Source organism: Corvus cornix, chromosome 3 (genome assembly GCF_000738735.6).
Source record: "Corvus cornix cornix isolate S_Up_H32 chromosome 3, ASM73873v5, whole genome shotgun sequence".
Classification (NCBI taxonomy): domain Eukaryota; kingdom Metazoa; phylum Chordata; class Aves; order Passeriformes; family Corvidae; genus Corvus; species Corvus cornix.
Genome location: NC_047056.1, coordinates 91,275,898 through 91,291,752, shown reverse-complemented (window position 1 = coordinate 91,291,752; position 15,855 = coordinate 91,275,898). Strand labels below are relative to the sequence as shown.

At 45.2% G+C, this 15,855-nt stretch overlaps 1 protein-coding gene across 2 annotated transcripts in view; it reads right to left on the bottom strand.

Annotated features, from left to right (window-relative positions):
* The window catches only part of ELOVL5 (ELOVL fatty acid elongase 5), a 39,415-nt gene extending 27,751 nt beyond the window's left edge, over positions 1-11,664 (bottom strand). The window contains exon 1 of one of the 2 annotated variants that reach the window (XM_039568732.1): positions 11,612-11,664. The gene's annotated coding sequence lies outside the window, so the exon portion shown is untranslated. Of the gene's footprint in view, positions 1-8,337; positions 8,585-11,611 lie in introns of those variants that run through there. The other variant, XM_019289583.2, reaches the window with a different exon arrangement.
* Positions 11,665-15,855: the final 4,191 nt, after the last annotated feature.

The following is a 15,855-nucleotide window of genomic DNA, read 5'->3' as shown; positions in this document are numbered from 1 at the left end:
TTTTGACACTGCTGCAAGGCTGCTTTCTTTCCTTCCCTATTCTCCACCCTGCCTGGGTGGAAGGAACCTGGAAAAACTGAGGTAGCCCCAAAGAAGCCAATCAAGCAAGATCAGCTTTCAGCCGGGTCCATCGCGCTGCTGATTTACTGCAGCAGAAGCAGTAGCACAACGTGGACATGTGGGTGACGAACAGGTCTCATGCGGCTGAAGCTGAGCAAAGCCATCACACTGCACCCAGCAAGGAACCACAGCAAAAAGAAAGGTAAATGAAACAGATGGACAAAATGGAAGATGTAGTATGTCTAATGCAGAACTCTAAAATACTATTAAGAGGAGGCCAAAATAAAATGCATTGCACAATCATCATTTTACATATAAGAATGGTTCTAGTGAAAAGTACAAAAACTGCAGAAAAAAGAAAGCACGAAATAACAAAAGGTCAGACAGGATATGTCATGCAGAGCTAAACTACAAGATTTCTTAAATATAATTGTAGCAGCATGAACTGACAGATCATTGCACTGCAAAAAGCAAACAACAACAAAAAACCCAACCTTGACATGTTTAAACTATGAAAGAGGCAGATTTTAGGATGCATTACCCTGTTTCTGTCTTGAAAACTGCAGAACTAAGGATGGTCTCAAGGCAGGTCAGATAGGGGAAGGGGGAAAATGTTAACTATTGAGAGACCAAACACATGAAGAACCAACTACACGTTTCTTTCAAGAAAAGACAACTATTATTCAATCTAAACACAGGAAAAGTATTCCAAAAGAAACAGAGCTAATGGAAATAAATACACAGAAAAGGATTGAAATAGAAAGACAGACAGTGAATATGACCAAAACCTCTTGCTATACCCTGGCTGGCTGCAGCTGAGGGCCATGAGGACAGAGGGAAAAAATCTCCTTTAATTTTCAGTCTTGTATGTTATACTGTAAGAAAAAACAAACAGCAACCTTACTAGTGATTTGAGACACATCTTGAACACAGTAGTCCAAGACTAAATTTCAATGGGAAGTTTGATTTTCTGATAACACCAAATATTTTTTACTTGACGTCCAAAGCTTATTATTAAATTCGTTATATGACAAAAACACATTGCTATGCACTTAGTGATTTACACATAGGAAACAATGCTGACTGCAGCAAAGTGAAAACCTAACTTACAGTGTATTTTATAAATGCTCATATTCTACCAGGAGTGAAAGGACAGAGTTAAGTGCTGTTTCATCAGCAACGCTTTTAAAGAAACTCTTTAAACTCTGGGCAAAAGACATCCTCTTCAGCCTCTATATTAAGACTCTGCACATTAATTATAAAAATGTCAACACATTCAAAGTTGCTCAGCAGGTAAACCCTGTACATTCTGAGTGTACCTATTTCATACATGTTTCGTACAGACTGTATAGGATACAGAATAATGCTTCAGGCAATTAAATTGCTTATTCATGTCAGCAGCTCTCTGAAAGTCTTCCCCTCTGGAATCTCACCACCAACACACCTCTATTTTTACTGTATGCTAAAAGCAAAACATGCTTTTATGCAAAAAACTCTTTCATTAACCAATTTTTCAAGTATCAAAACACCATTCCTGTAGTTGCAGGTTATTTTTCCACAATGTTTTTATCTCTGTGTAATACAAGCCCTCCACATAGATGTGTCATCTCTAAACCAAACAGCAGCAAAAGGACTCTTCAATTAAACAGACCTGTTATTCTTGACCAGGGTTAAATGCTCAAGTTCATATTCCCACACTGGAACTGGTATGTGGTGGAGGAATAAGGGTAGGGAAAAAACCAAAAAACCACCAAAAAATCAGACTTTGTTAATATTCTACTCTCACACTAATGACTGACAGCTTAGGTGGGAATTTGGTAAGGATCTTAGAAGAGCAATGATGCTGTAAGGGAGGACGTGTCTGAACCACCAATGGCAGACTAGAGCTTCTCCATCAGTTCGGTGCAAAATCCAGCCCTGCTCCTCTGTTCTGCAAAACAACCTTTCAGGGTGTTGGGTGAGTAAGGTTTTAAAAAACAAAGACTGAAAAATAGATACAGACAGAAATATGGAAGTGTGAAAAGGTGCAGCAACAAAAAATGAAGTAAGAAGAGGGGTGGAAAACTACATAACTTCTCTGCTAGGCTTCTTCACACATGCAGCTGGCCACTCACAGTCACTGCAGGTTCAAAGATGGTCATCTCCTCCCAAGGCCATGCATCTCTCCTTTGAAGGCAACACAACACTAAAGGATGTATATAAAACACATCCAAGATGATGGTTTTTCATACACTGTAAAGCGCAGTTAAAAACTGGCAACACTACTGTGTTCTCACAGAGAAATATCTCTGTTTCTCATCCTTCAGGATGCAAAACTGTATTTTAACAGCTTCCTAAATGCATATTTTAAGACACAAAGTCAATCCCACAAATGCTTAGAAAACTGCACTGTGCTATATGCAACTGATACCTGAGCTGATGCATCGTTTGAGCCTGACGTGTTTTGTGAAACCAAGAAGCATCCAGTCTGCACAACTGGAAATTCATCATAGCTCTGCAATTGTTCAACTAGAGTTTAGATCTGAATCTCTGATCTAAACAAGCCCAGCACTGAATTTAGAAAGTATGAGCCAATTAAGACAGACTTTAAAAAATGAGAGAAAAACATTTGAAAACAACATTAGCAGTCCCTTCCTGCACTATAATGCAACCACTTAGCAGTGGTGATAGAGCAAGAAATCAATACAAAGAAGTACCAATGGATATTATTTTTATTCTGCAAGGCATGACCAGACTTGCATCCTGCTTTTGTGTGCTTCAAAGGGAGAAGATGATGGTTTTGAAAGGGCTAAGAAAAGGGTAGAGAAGTTAGAGGATCCGGGAACCTGTCACGTAGAAGTGGAGGATCGGGTGGGTACGGCCTATGGAGAATTACTTGGGAACCTAATGACAGCTGCAAAACCAGAGGACCACAGAGTGTCATGATTTGACTCCAGCTGGCAACTAACACCCCACAGCTGCTTGCTCACTCCTCTGCAGACCTGGTGGAACAGGGGAGAGAACTGGAAAAAGGTAAAGCCTGTGGGTTAAGATAAGAATAGTTTAATAAATGAACTAAAATTAACAATTACAATAACAACAATAATAATAATAATGAAAACACAAATAACAAAAAGAGAGAAGGAGGAATAAAATCCAAGAAACACAAGTGATGCACAGTAGAATTGCTCACCACTCACTGACCAATGCCCAGCCCATCCCTGAACGGCAGTTGGAGCTTCCCAGCCAACTCCCCTCAGTTTATACACTGACCATGATATTCTGCAGTAAGGAATATCCCTTTGGCCAGTTTGGATCAGCTGTCCTAACTGTGCTTCTTCCCAGCTTCTTATGCACCTGCTCACTGGCAGAGCATGGAACACTGAAAAGTCCTTGATTTAGAGTACACCCTGTTCAGCAACAATTAAAACATCAGTGTGTTATCAACACTATTCTCATACTAAACCCAAAATACATCACTGTACCAGCTAAGAAGAAAATTAACTCTATTCCAGATGAAACTAGGACACAGAGCTACTACTATTTAAACTCACATGACAAGTGGTCTGACACCATCAACTCTAAAAATGGCTTACAGCCATGCACAATTTTTACCTATAAGCAAGTAGAGGCAGCAGCAACAACTCATTCATTAGCAGAGCAATGATCAAACTGAAACACAGTGGCCTTCTGTGATTACCTGTATTACTATTATTTTATTCCTCATTTTTAACTGAACAAACAAATGCAGTACCCCTTACTGACTTGCTCAGTGCAATCTCTCTCAAACTCTATGTAAGGATCTGCCACCCTATGTATTGCTGGTGTTCCCTTGTACTTGTGCTCTCCTCTAGTCCTTACACTGTGTTTCAAGCTCTTGCAGGTGATGGAGACATTCACACAAAACTTCCCAGCCCATGGTTGAATCTAGTGGCTGGCAAACCCAGCCACTCCTCCTACAGCCAGAGCAAATGAGGCTGCAGAGGCAACCATGGTCTCAGCTGCACCTTCTGGGTGGCAAACAAGTCAGAATTCAAAAAAAAATATAAAAAAACCTGCCCAAATCTTTTGCAAGAGGCTTTTCTGTTTAGGCATGTGACAGAGGCAGAGAAAAAAATCCACAGGTAAACAGGCCTACTGGACTGGCAGCTTACTTTCTGTCACTATATCACATACGTTAATAAAACAAGAACATTCTGCACCGTATTGTACAAATGCAGGTATTTTCCCCTTTAATGAGGCTTTATGCATGCACTAAGTCAAGCTCACAAGATTAATGCAAACCTTAACAACATGCCAAAAGGTCACTGTACACCAAGTGAATCGAGGGATAAATGTATGATGCAAGTGATAAATGCATGACCTTAATTTAGGACAACCAGCTGAATTTGCACCAGTTCACAGGGTCTGTAATCAGCTAAGAGCAACCTCTCCATGTCAGTACTGTAAAACAGAAATGAACCACCAAACCACAATCACTTGCCATAGGCATCTGCTGCCCTGCAATCCACAGAAGCACATACATAAAATGCAAGCACAACTTTCACTGCGTCCTTCAAAGCCAAATCCAGATTCGTGTGCAAGGCCTGCGACTACCACACAAGCCCTTCCTCAAAAGCATGCGAGCAGCCACGTGAATGAACTGACCCCACAGATGGTTTCCGGCAAGCACGCGGGCCATGCACCCGAAGTAACATGACATTTGACCTTCAACATGCAGGAAGGTTTCTCAAGTTTCTTTTTCTAAAGGGCAGAGCGATGTTAAACATTGAAGAATGTCATCCTCCTAACTGGTTAAAGGTTTAATTATTGTTATTTAAGTCAAAGGTTCTCCCTACTGTTTGGCAAGGAGATGATTCTCAAAATGATGATTCAAAACACTAGTATTTTTAAAAGTAACCCAAGAGCAGGAATATTCCTTCAGGAAAAGACTAACTGAAGCTTTCTGATTCAATTATGTGCATAGAAACAGCACATCTAAAGGGAAGCCTACATAGATTAAGGCATAAAGGCCTATAGCTTCCCAAGTCTTCATTGTCTCAAGTGAACCCAAACCTGAGGACCCAGGATCAGCTCAAGGACTAGACCTCTATGTTCAGACCACTATGTTGACAATGATACAGTAGTGGCAAATATAAGAGTAGATTTCTTTTGCTCATTTCTAAGAGCTTCAAGATCTCTACTTAAATATACGTGTCATGGTTTTAACTCAGCAGAGGAGCTGCTGCTCCTCCACAAAGTTGTGGTCTGCTCCAAACCTTAACTGTATGGCGTCTAAGGGAACAAGGCATTTTTGCTCAACTAGCACTTGCTAAGGGCTCTTTAGTCCACATTGGCACAGCAGAAATACTGCTTTAACCTGAAATGCTTCCCAGCAAACTTTTAACAGCAAGAAGTAAAGTGAGGGGGGAAAAAAAGAAAAAAGGCATCAATTTGCCTGCTTATGAATTAACTACCTAAACATATAAGGTGTATTTGGTTTAATAAGGTAAACAACATTGTTCTGCAAATTAATACTTGTTAGTTTATATCTAACCCTGGTAACATCCTTAAGATGACACCAACAAAAACACCCATTGGCATACAGAAAAGCTGGAGTGTTATCTAAATCAAGACTACATCCTTTATGAAATCAAGTACATGTTTTACAGCAGAGAGCCTGAACATGCACATCGGAAGAAAGCAATTACCCTCCAGTCACTGCAAAGACAGCTGGCAAGAAGAGAAACAGTTTTCTCAAGGTCAAGAGGGAGAGGAGCACTTCCAAGCGATAACAAAAGAGGAACAGTTGGTTTGTTCAAATTGCTGACCCAGAGTCGCCAAGAGGACGGTTATGTAGGGATCAAAGCACAGGGCACAATTTGAAAATGCAGGAAAAAGGTTTATTCCACATTTGCTGTATTGCACAACCAAGTTTTATCTCCTGTAAATATTAGGGCAACTCAGCATATTTAGTCACTGCCCAAAGCATATCACTTGGCAGGCAAATGTTTGATACAAAGTTTTGACTTAGAGGTCAATTAAATACAGACAACTTTAGCTTAAATACAAGTTCATGAAATGTCTGTATATTTTTACATGCCCAGTATGCCACTGGTCAAAGTTATGATTAATGAAGCACAACCTCTACAGTTAATAAAGTTTTAATAAGGGCATGAAAAATACCCATCCAACGGGATGCCAAGGCCAACTCAACTCATGGCACTGAGCTCATCATAAGTAGCATGATTCATTTGTTCATGGAGAAGCGGCAATTGCACTTAGCAGCACGCATTTTTTGTAAAATCTCTGCACCTGGTAAGGAGGTTTATTCCTGTTTCACACAAGTCAACTACTTCACCAAGAAAATTAAATAATTCTCCACTGCATCCAATACAGCAGGAAAGCATTTACCAACCACATACTTCAGACAAGTTTGCTCTTGTGCTCTTATTTGCCCTGTAAGATAATGTGTTCTAAATGCCAAAACACAAACAGAGAAACCAAGGCAATAAATTTCAGGAGATTAATTTCATTACATAGATATAAGGAGACCCAATGCATACACAGTCAACAGCAACTCTACAAGTTATTTCCATAATAAGATTGAAGGTAGCATTTATGTGATTTGTCAATCAAAAAAATCAATTCATGTCACTGTTTGTTAAACAAACATCTAACTGCTGTTCTGTCAGATGATGGGGACAGGTTTCAGTGGCCTCAGAAACCCAGATAAAAATCACTTTTACCGATCAGCACTTAGGAACTGCAGGGATATTAGCCTAAGCAATGCCCTCTTAACCGTATTGCTGCAATACCAAATTTAAACAGCCTTAGGAAAGGTCATAGCAAAGCAATCTGACCTGGAAATAAGTTTTTAAACAGACCAACATCTATGTAATTAATTGACTATCCTTTTCATTTGTCCTTGTGTGTTCTTCCATTTAAGGGAAAAAGCATTTTCAATGCTAGTATGCACAAACTGCAGGAATATTCTGCATTTTAAACACATTTAAGAATCACAAAACAAATTAGCAACTACATTACAAGGATTATTGTCAGTTTTGTGAAGTGTCTGGATGCACATGGAGAAGTGTTCTCTGTCATGCAGAAAGCATCAACTTCTTCAATCTATTATGTAGCAAAACAGCTTTGAAAAGCTTATGCTGCAGCCTGGAAGAATGTAGTTTTGTACACTGTAAAAACAGGAAAACAAAAGCATTACTGCAAGAGCTGAGGCCAACAGCCCCCATAGTATTCCTATGTCTAAACAGTTTTATAGATCTCACCCCCACACAATTAATTCAGGACATGGTAACAACAGAAGGTAACAAAAGAAGACTGACATTAAGACGTCAAAATGAATGAGTTGTTCAGTTATGCAGGGGAGGTTATAGTAAACAGCATAATTACCTATACATGCCTTCACACCCTAAAGGAAGAGCTGCCAAATCTAAGTGGAGCTTTTGTAGATGTGAAGAGACATTTTGCTTGTGATCCATCTTAAGACAGCATGCCACTCCTGGGAGTAAAACAACATGCCAAGAAAGAATAGGTAGAGGTATTTGTGGCTCTGCTCTTCAGTGATGAAATAGCACCCCTGTCTCTTTTTGTTCGAAGTCAGAGAACAAAACCTCCATGTCTGGAATAAAAAAAACCAAACACGCCTCCAAGAGCACATTTGCTCCAAAGGGCTTTCTCAGTCCAAAAGAGCCTTCCTGGCATGAGTTGTCACAGGGAACAACTCTGCACAGTAGAGGTGCTCTGGCTTCCTGCTGCTGTGGTGGGAACCCAGACCCAGAGAACTAAGTCACCTACCATGTGGGTAGCAGGGTGACACCTGACATGGCCCGGAGCCCACCTTTCCATCCAGTAACTGCTCCACACCACCACACCCTCCCGCCCTGCCTGTTGGGCAGGCAGCAGTGACAATGAGCACTCACTGGTAACCTCCTTTTAGCACTAGCTCCAAGAGGGCCAGAGGGGACAATAGTACACAGAGGCACGACACTGTTTTAACAGTGCAGACATCTGCTGTCTCTCTCCCAAAAATTTTACTCAGGTGGGATACAGACAGCATTAACTGGGAGATTCGCTTTGTCCGCCACCGAGTGAGTGTTGCTCAGACGACCAGAAGAAGGCAAAAGACAAGTATTTTAACCTTGTGCTTCATCTGGGTGTCTTTTTTTTCTGAGCTCAGCAGAAACAGAAGCTTTTGATGTTGCAAAGTTTACTGCCCCAAAAATGAGGAAGGTAAAGGAATGAGGTCAGCTCAGTACTTGAGAGCATTTAACCCATTACCAGCTGAATGTCACTTACAAGGAACATGCTTCCCAAGGGGCAGCTCTGGACACGCTCAGCATTGGGCTCTCCATCTGTGGCTGCTGGACTTGAGCACCAGGTCAGCCTGAAATCCTAAAATATTGTCAGTTCCACCATCATTCCCAAAAATCTGAATCTTCAAACATATTTCCAAAAGCCTGCTCCTAGCAAGTTGCAAAAGAAAGCACAATTGAAGAAACTGTCCACAGGCGTGATTGATCTACAGTACTATTTCAAATTTACTTTTTTTTTTTGTTCTGTTAACTTATCTTCTCTAAGTTAATTCCTCTTATAAACAACACAAAATGAATGTCAGCAGGGAAAGATGAGATTAGGCCAGAGAATTCAAAATATTTTATTTCAATTCTGGCTGTACTAAGAAGACAAAGAATGCAACAAGAAGAATTCATGCTGAGAAATTTAAGAACATCAACTTACTAAAAATACTGCAATAAGTAAAGCCAGGGACTGGTCAGACAGCACATAAACTAAATACCATTAATGATGCTATATTTAAGTACCAAATATGCATGAGTTTTAATCAAAGATAGTCCATCTGATCAGCTGCTGCTAGGTAAAAGGCAATAACTCACAAAGTGCAGCTGTTTTTTAAAAAGCAGCATGAAGCACTAGCCAGATCCTTTGCCAGCTTGCAAGACAAAGCCACACTGCATATTCATTTCACTGCTGCTCTCCCTGGTTGCATTTGAATGCTAAAATACAGGAGACTTAGGTTAGAACACATGATAAACTTAGCTACTTATGAATAAAAAATACAAAGAGCTTCCAGCACACATTATACATATAATATATGCCTTGTACAAAATGCAGTAGTATCAAGCATAATTCTGGCATGTCTTTTAGTGCTCTTGACTAATGTCAGCTGGCAACAGCATCCGTGAGGGCAAATCCACTCTTAACTTCAGAAAACCGCACTGTGGTCCTTTTCATTTGCTCCTAAATTCACACAATGCTGGGAAGAGATCTCCACCCCAGCTATCTCCAAATACCGCAAGTTTCAGGTGAAATCCTCCCTCTGTGCGCAAGTACAGCTACCCCAAGGCAGAGTACCTGTGTTGGCTACTTGGTGCTTTGAAAGCAGACTATGTCGAGTGCACCACAAATACATGAATACTTACATAAAAAACTCCAGCTTTTACTGCTAAACAGCATCAGACGATCACGTGTGCCACAGGCTGACTCTCCCCGACAGAGCTTCAGCTGCTGTTAGTAGCGGTGAGTCTGCACCAGTACTTATCTCTAGCTATGGAGTATTTGAACAGCAGAGGAAAATCTCCGGCTGTGACTGCACCGAAGGAGCAGGAAGCGCTTAAGAGTGAAATACATCGCAAAACTCCTCAGCGTTATTCGGAAGTTCTTATTTAAACCAAAAAAATCCCCTCCCTCTACGCTAGCAGCTTAACACTGATGCAGCAGCACCATTAGCCCGCATCTACAAAAACTTCGCAGCCGCAAACCCTCCACCCACCGCGGCCGCCGGCGATAATTTCAGCCGGCGGTTTACGGCAGGCCCGCAGCTGCCAGGTCCTGGAGGGAGCTGCTCTGGCAGAGATAACCTCACCCTGGAAGCAACCTGGCCCAAAACTCCGGCGAAAGGCTGTGCCGCCACGGGAAACGCCTGCACGCTCGTCCGCCTCTAGTTTCAGCTGCAGAGCGTGTTTCCATTCGCACAGTGCGGTTTTGGAGACTTCCTGATGGGAAGCATCCCAATTGCAGCCATGCCCCTGCCTTGTTTTCCCCCGCCATCGCTAGGAGCCGGCCGAGCTCTTTGCTGGAGTTTTCTGTCACAGCCACGAGAACTCTGCCATGGCACTGAATCCCACAGCATCAGAGATCATCCGAAGCACTGAGAATACAAATGAGCCGTACGGGGCACTGCCGTTCAGCCGCGGCTGGGACACGGAGCGCGCAGTGCACCCAGCTGCCGGAGGGAGGAACGCCTCTTGTCGTCTGCCAGGAGCCCTCCTTGCTGAGCGAGCCAAGGTGCTACTATTCCTGCCCAGGTCTGCAAAACTGGCCTTTTGTCTGCAGACTCACAGTTCAGATTGATACCGGACAGCTCTCTGGAGTGGGATCTTCAGATGTTGCATCCCTGGGAATCAGGGCAAAGAAATGCGGGCAGAAAGGCAGCAAACGCAAGCAGGGAAGGAGAAAACACTATTGCCCAAGACAATACCTCACATAACCCCGGGGACTGCCGACTTCTAATGCTGCTGGTGCCCGAGGGCTTCCAGGAGATGAAGAGATAAAAGCAAAGCCATAAAGTTTTTAAGAAAGTCCCTGCACAGGCATCTGACACACTGACACATTTCTGTCGTTTGCCCTTCCTTTTCTGCTCATTTCCTAATGCACGTACTCTTTAAACATCTAGGTTTCAAAACGGGTCGGCCCCTTTCACAAGCACTGCACATCTCCAGGGCGCTGGTTTAACGCGGCGTCTGCCCTGTCCCACACAGACCCGGGAACTACCGTGCCAGCAGCTCCAGTTCTAAACCAGTATGGCGGTCAGGGGCGCTGGGCAAGAGTTCAGAGAAGAAGAAGTAGTAACAGCATTCCCTTCCGAGCCCGACGAGCCCTTCCGCTGCCACCCTGCCTTTCTCCGCCGGGCTGCTCCCCCGGCCGGCAGCAGCCGCCTCAGCGAGGCCGGGCTGGCGGGACGCACGCCCCAGACACCCGCCACGGCGGAAAAAAACGGATCAGAGTTTCTGGAACCGTGGCAGCGCTCAGCCCTCCGGGAGGCTCCCCGGGCAGGCAGCTGCGGCCAAGGATGGGGTCTGAGGTGCGGGGTCTCCTCCCTTCCTGCTCTTGTTATTTCACCCCACTCCGTGCCCCGCACGGCGGAAGGCGCTGCCGCCGCCGCCCGGGATGCAGTATCCATGGCAATGCGGGATTGCATCATGCTCTTGACTAAACTGCACCGGGGAAAAGACGCTCCCGGCGAGAGCCCCGTCCCTTCCGCTGCCCCGTCCCCTCCCTCCACGGCCGGCCTGCCCGCCAGTGCCGGCCCCGTCCCCGGCCGCAGCCCTGCCGCTCCTCGCCGGGAGCCGAGCTCCCCTTTCGCTCCGCGCACCGCCGGCGCTGCCGCCGCACTTGTTGCGCGCCCCGCAGAGCGGCGCCCCCCGCCCGCCGTGGCCCCCACCCCCCCCCGTCCTCCGCATCCTCCTCCGGGCCCGGGTGGCCGCGCCGCATCCCGTCTCCGGGCGGGGAGCCCCGGCGCTGCGCTCCCTCCCGGCCGGGAACGCTGCCCTACCTGGCGGCGGCGGCGGCACTGGGGGCGGCGGGCGGCACCGGCCGGTCTGTCCCGCTGCGAGCCGCGGGGCGGGGCCGAGAGGCGGGCACGGAGCGGCGGGCCCCGCCCCCCCGCCGGCCGTGGGCTGACGGTGACGTCAGAGTGGTGCGGGGGGCTCACGGGCGGCGGCGGAGGGGCGCTATGACGTCACGGGCGCAGAGAGCCAATCCGGCGGCGGGGGCGGCTCGGGAGCGGCTCGTGCGGGGCGCCCGCCGGGCCGGGGGTCGGAGCCGCCGCGTCCAACAGGTCCGGCCGCGCCCGCTCCGGGAAACAGAGAGCGGCTCCTCGGGCCCTGAGCGCTCTCAGCCCGGGCCGTGGGAGCGGGGGGCCCCTGTGAAAAACAATATGGGACCATGTAATTAAAGACTGTCATAATGAGATGAGCCGCAGGCCTGCATTAAAGGTCCCGGGCAGATGTAGTTGATGCTTCCTGTGTTTTGAAGTAACGGGCTTTGCAACGTGACAGCATTTTTGAATGTCAGCTCTGGCTGCAATTAAGTAGGTGGTATTTTAACTTGGTCGTATAATAAAACCCCTGGTTTTGTGTAATTTACATGCATATGCTGAGCCGGTCCCCACAGTGTCAGATGTCTGAGGAAGGAATCTCAAAGCATCTCCTTTGGCTCCTTTCCAATTGCAGGGATGCTCAACAGAGGAAGGAAAGTTCTGTCCGTGCTCTCCGGACACTTCATTACCTCCACAAGGTCCTAACGGGGCAATAGTGAGGATGCCTTGGCGTTATTATAGCCAACAGGAAGAAACCAGTTTGTTTCTTTCCCTCTCTCACATATTCCCTCGTGATGGAAGATGACCTTTTAATTTTTTCCCCCTCCTAAAAGTTTGTTCCGTCTCTTTGTTAATTAAATGAAAATGTTACATAAGTAAAGAGCAGCTTTGCTTTGCAAAGGAGAGGAGTCAAGAAGCAATTTGCATGGGGTTTATTCAAGATCAAGTATCTCCACTCTATGGGAAGCAGTTAGCAATTTTAGAAAGCTGCAGTAAAAAGGGTCTCCTGGAGCTTTCCCCGAGCTGTAGGAGACAGCTGATTGGTTGAAGCCATCAAAACTGGCTATGCCAACCCTGCATCCAGTAGCTTCTCCTGGGCAGTGATACCATGTCCATGGTCATTCAGCTGAAGCAATGTATTGCAGCCTCACTTCACCTGATTGAAACTCCATGTGCAAACAGTCCCCAGAGGTCATGCTGGGCTGTAAATAGTCAAAAACAGGTCCCGGGAGGGTCAGCTGTGTCCTGGGGTGCATCAGGCACAGCGTCACCAGCTGGTCAAAGGAGGGGAAATTCCCGCTCTGCTCTGCTCTGGGGCAGCCTCACCTCGAGTCCCGTGTGCTGTTTTGGTCACCGCAATATAAAAAGGACATTAAGCTATTTGAGAGCATCAAAAGGAGGGCCACAAGGATATGAAGGACCTTGAGGGGAAGCTGTATGAGGAGCAGCTGAGATCACTTGGTCTGTTCAGTCTGGAGAAGAGGAGACTGAGGGGAGACCCCATTGCACTTTTCAACATTGTCAAGAGGGATAGTGGAGGGACAGGGGACAGGCACTGATCTCTTGACTCTTGTGACCAGAGGCAGGACTCAAGGAAACAACATGGAGCTGAGTCAGGGGAGGTTTAGGTTGGATATCAGGAAAGACGTTCTTCACCCAGAGGGTGGCTGGCACTGGAACAGGCTCCCCAGGGAAGTGGTCACAGCACCAAGCCTGACAGAATTCAAGAAGTGTTTGGACAATGATCTCGGGCACATGGTGTGACTCTTGGGCTGTCCTGTGCAGGGTCAGGAGTTGGACTCAATGATCCTGGGGAGTCCCTCCAACTCAGCATATTCTATGATTCTATGAGTACAATAATGGAGAGTGTTTCCCAGTGGGATCCGAAATTATTTTCCTCACGCTCTTACTGGGACAAAAGAAAATCTATCACTAAAGTAAACATTGAGACTATGCCACTGTTCTTTAATCCTATTTCTTTTATTAGAGTAAGATGTTAAGAATGCTATTTGGTTGGTGTTGGAGAGGTTTTTTCCTCTTTTTGTTTTAAAGCTTAAATCTCTATTTCCGTGAAGGACCAACCCCCTGTATGATTTGTGTGTGTGTGATTTGAGGCTTTATAGCAGTTTTCAGTAAAGTATGAATATTCACAGCTGTCCTTACCTATGTGTTTTAACACTGTGGAAAAAAAACCCCAAACCCTACAAAAACCCCAGCACAACTGTCAGGTGAGTGTGCCTTTCTGATGGCCCTTTGTCCAGGTTTATGTTTTTGATGTTTCTGAGGATCCCTTCCTATTTGTGAGAAGTCAAGCCATCTTAACTGAGTAAGGCACAGGTCCCATTTTTTCTCACTTGAGCCAAAATGTCCTGAGCTCACTGAAACATGACCAGTATTAGGTCTTTTCACGTCTTTCACACTTTATTTAAAGCACTTTTCAGTGTGCTTTAAAAAAATTCCTTCCCGACAGGCGTACACATTTGTTTCCATGGTTTATTGATGAGAGATGATTGCACCGAGTGTTATTTTCACAGCCAAAACAGCTTTCTAAATCTGGAAGGTGCTTAAATAATTAAGATTCAATCTGGCTGTTTAAAAATAAAAAATAAGAACTTGAGATGCAAAAAGGGATGGAGCAGGGCATAAGGAGTGTAGCTGGGGAGTGAGCAGCACCCTGTGCAGGAAAGGGATGTGCTGCTGCCTGGTCCCCATGCTGTGTCCCACAGGCAGGGAAGTGTGCCCCAAGCCTGCCAGAGGCTGGCACATACCTGCTGTGCCTCCCTTCACTGTGGAGCTTGCCTTTCTCGCATGCTGGTGGGGTTTTAATGAGGCTCTGTATGCCCAGGGTGCCAAGTAACTGGCACTGGAGAGGGAAGACACAACAGCTGATGGAGGAAACAGTGAGGCTGGGGGGTGGGATTTTGGTTTTGCCAGCCTGGCTCCAGTGTGAGACTCTCAGACTGCCAGCTGGTCTGCTGGTTCTTCCCTCTCCTGGTCTCTCCAAAGTGCTCGTGCTGTTATCAGTCAGAGAACAAGAGCAAGGTCACAGCATGGGAAATGTCATTTCAGAATTACCCATTTGGGAGAACTAAGTAAATGATGACAAGTGTTTTGGCACTAAATGTTTGGCATTTCATATGGGTAGGAGCTGGCCAGTGTCATTCTGGGCTGCAGATGTACTGAATCCCAGCATCATCTTCTTGGAGCATCTGCAGGTTTGTCAGGAGTGAAGACATTACCATTGACCTCCCCACTGAGCACTGATGAAATTGCTGCTGGTATATTTGCTCAGGAGAGGCTTCAGAGACCTTGTTATCATAGTGGAGTCAATGAGGCTGGAGTTCAGAGAAGGGCAAATTAAACATTATTCAGGATTTAGACAGAAGGATTGCTAGGGCTGATGTAAAATAAGTTATACCTTGCATATAATTTTTACCTGCATCTCATGACTAAGGGTAATCCTACCTTTTGAGAGAGAAGAGGCAGAATCTGAGCACTGTGCAAAACCAAGTCCTAGGTGACCCAGCCTAGGCAGCAGCAGCAGAGGTTACAAGAGGCCTCAGCAGACAGGGCTATCCTAACTAAATCAATGGTACACAAAGGGAAGAGGTTAAATAGATACTAGTGTTTGAGAGTATGGGTAGGAAGAGAACAGCTGGAACATTTGAAAGTAGAGTGAAAAGTCAGTGAGCGCTGCAGCACCGAGAGGACAAAAGAGCTTGGAGTAGAAGGCCCACCAGCATGGTGTTTGAAATTAGCCTGGATAAAGGGGTAGTGTGTGTTCCAGGGAAACGAACCCAAATGGTCTTCTTTTGGGGGGTGAGTTACCAAATCTGTCTTCTTTTTTAAAAAAAATTGTTAGAAATCCTAGCTATGCCTATTTAGTAGCAGTTCATCATACACGCTGTAATGAATAGGTCCTTGTTTTGATTAGGAACAAATTATTCCAGTTTTTCCAGAAGTAAATTAACAAATTGATTAGAATAAATAACCATCATTTGCCACTTGGTCATCTTAACGGGATTTTTCAGTTCTCCCTGAGTTTGCCTTGGCATCCATCCAAACTGACTGTGGCAGCTCCATGTTCTTTATCAGCACAATAAATGGGATGCAATTACTGTTCCTAATCAAACACTGGACTAAAGAATCAGGCTTGAAATTGCAGCATCTATTTCTTCTGAATATGGTGCTTTCTTCTA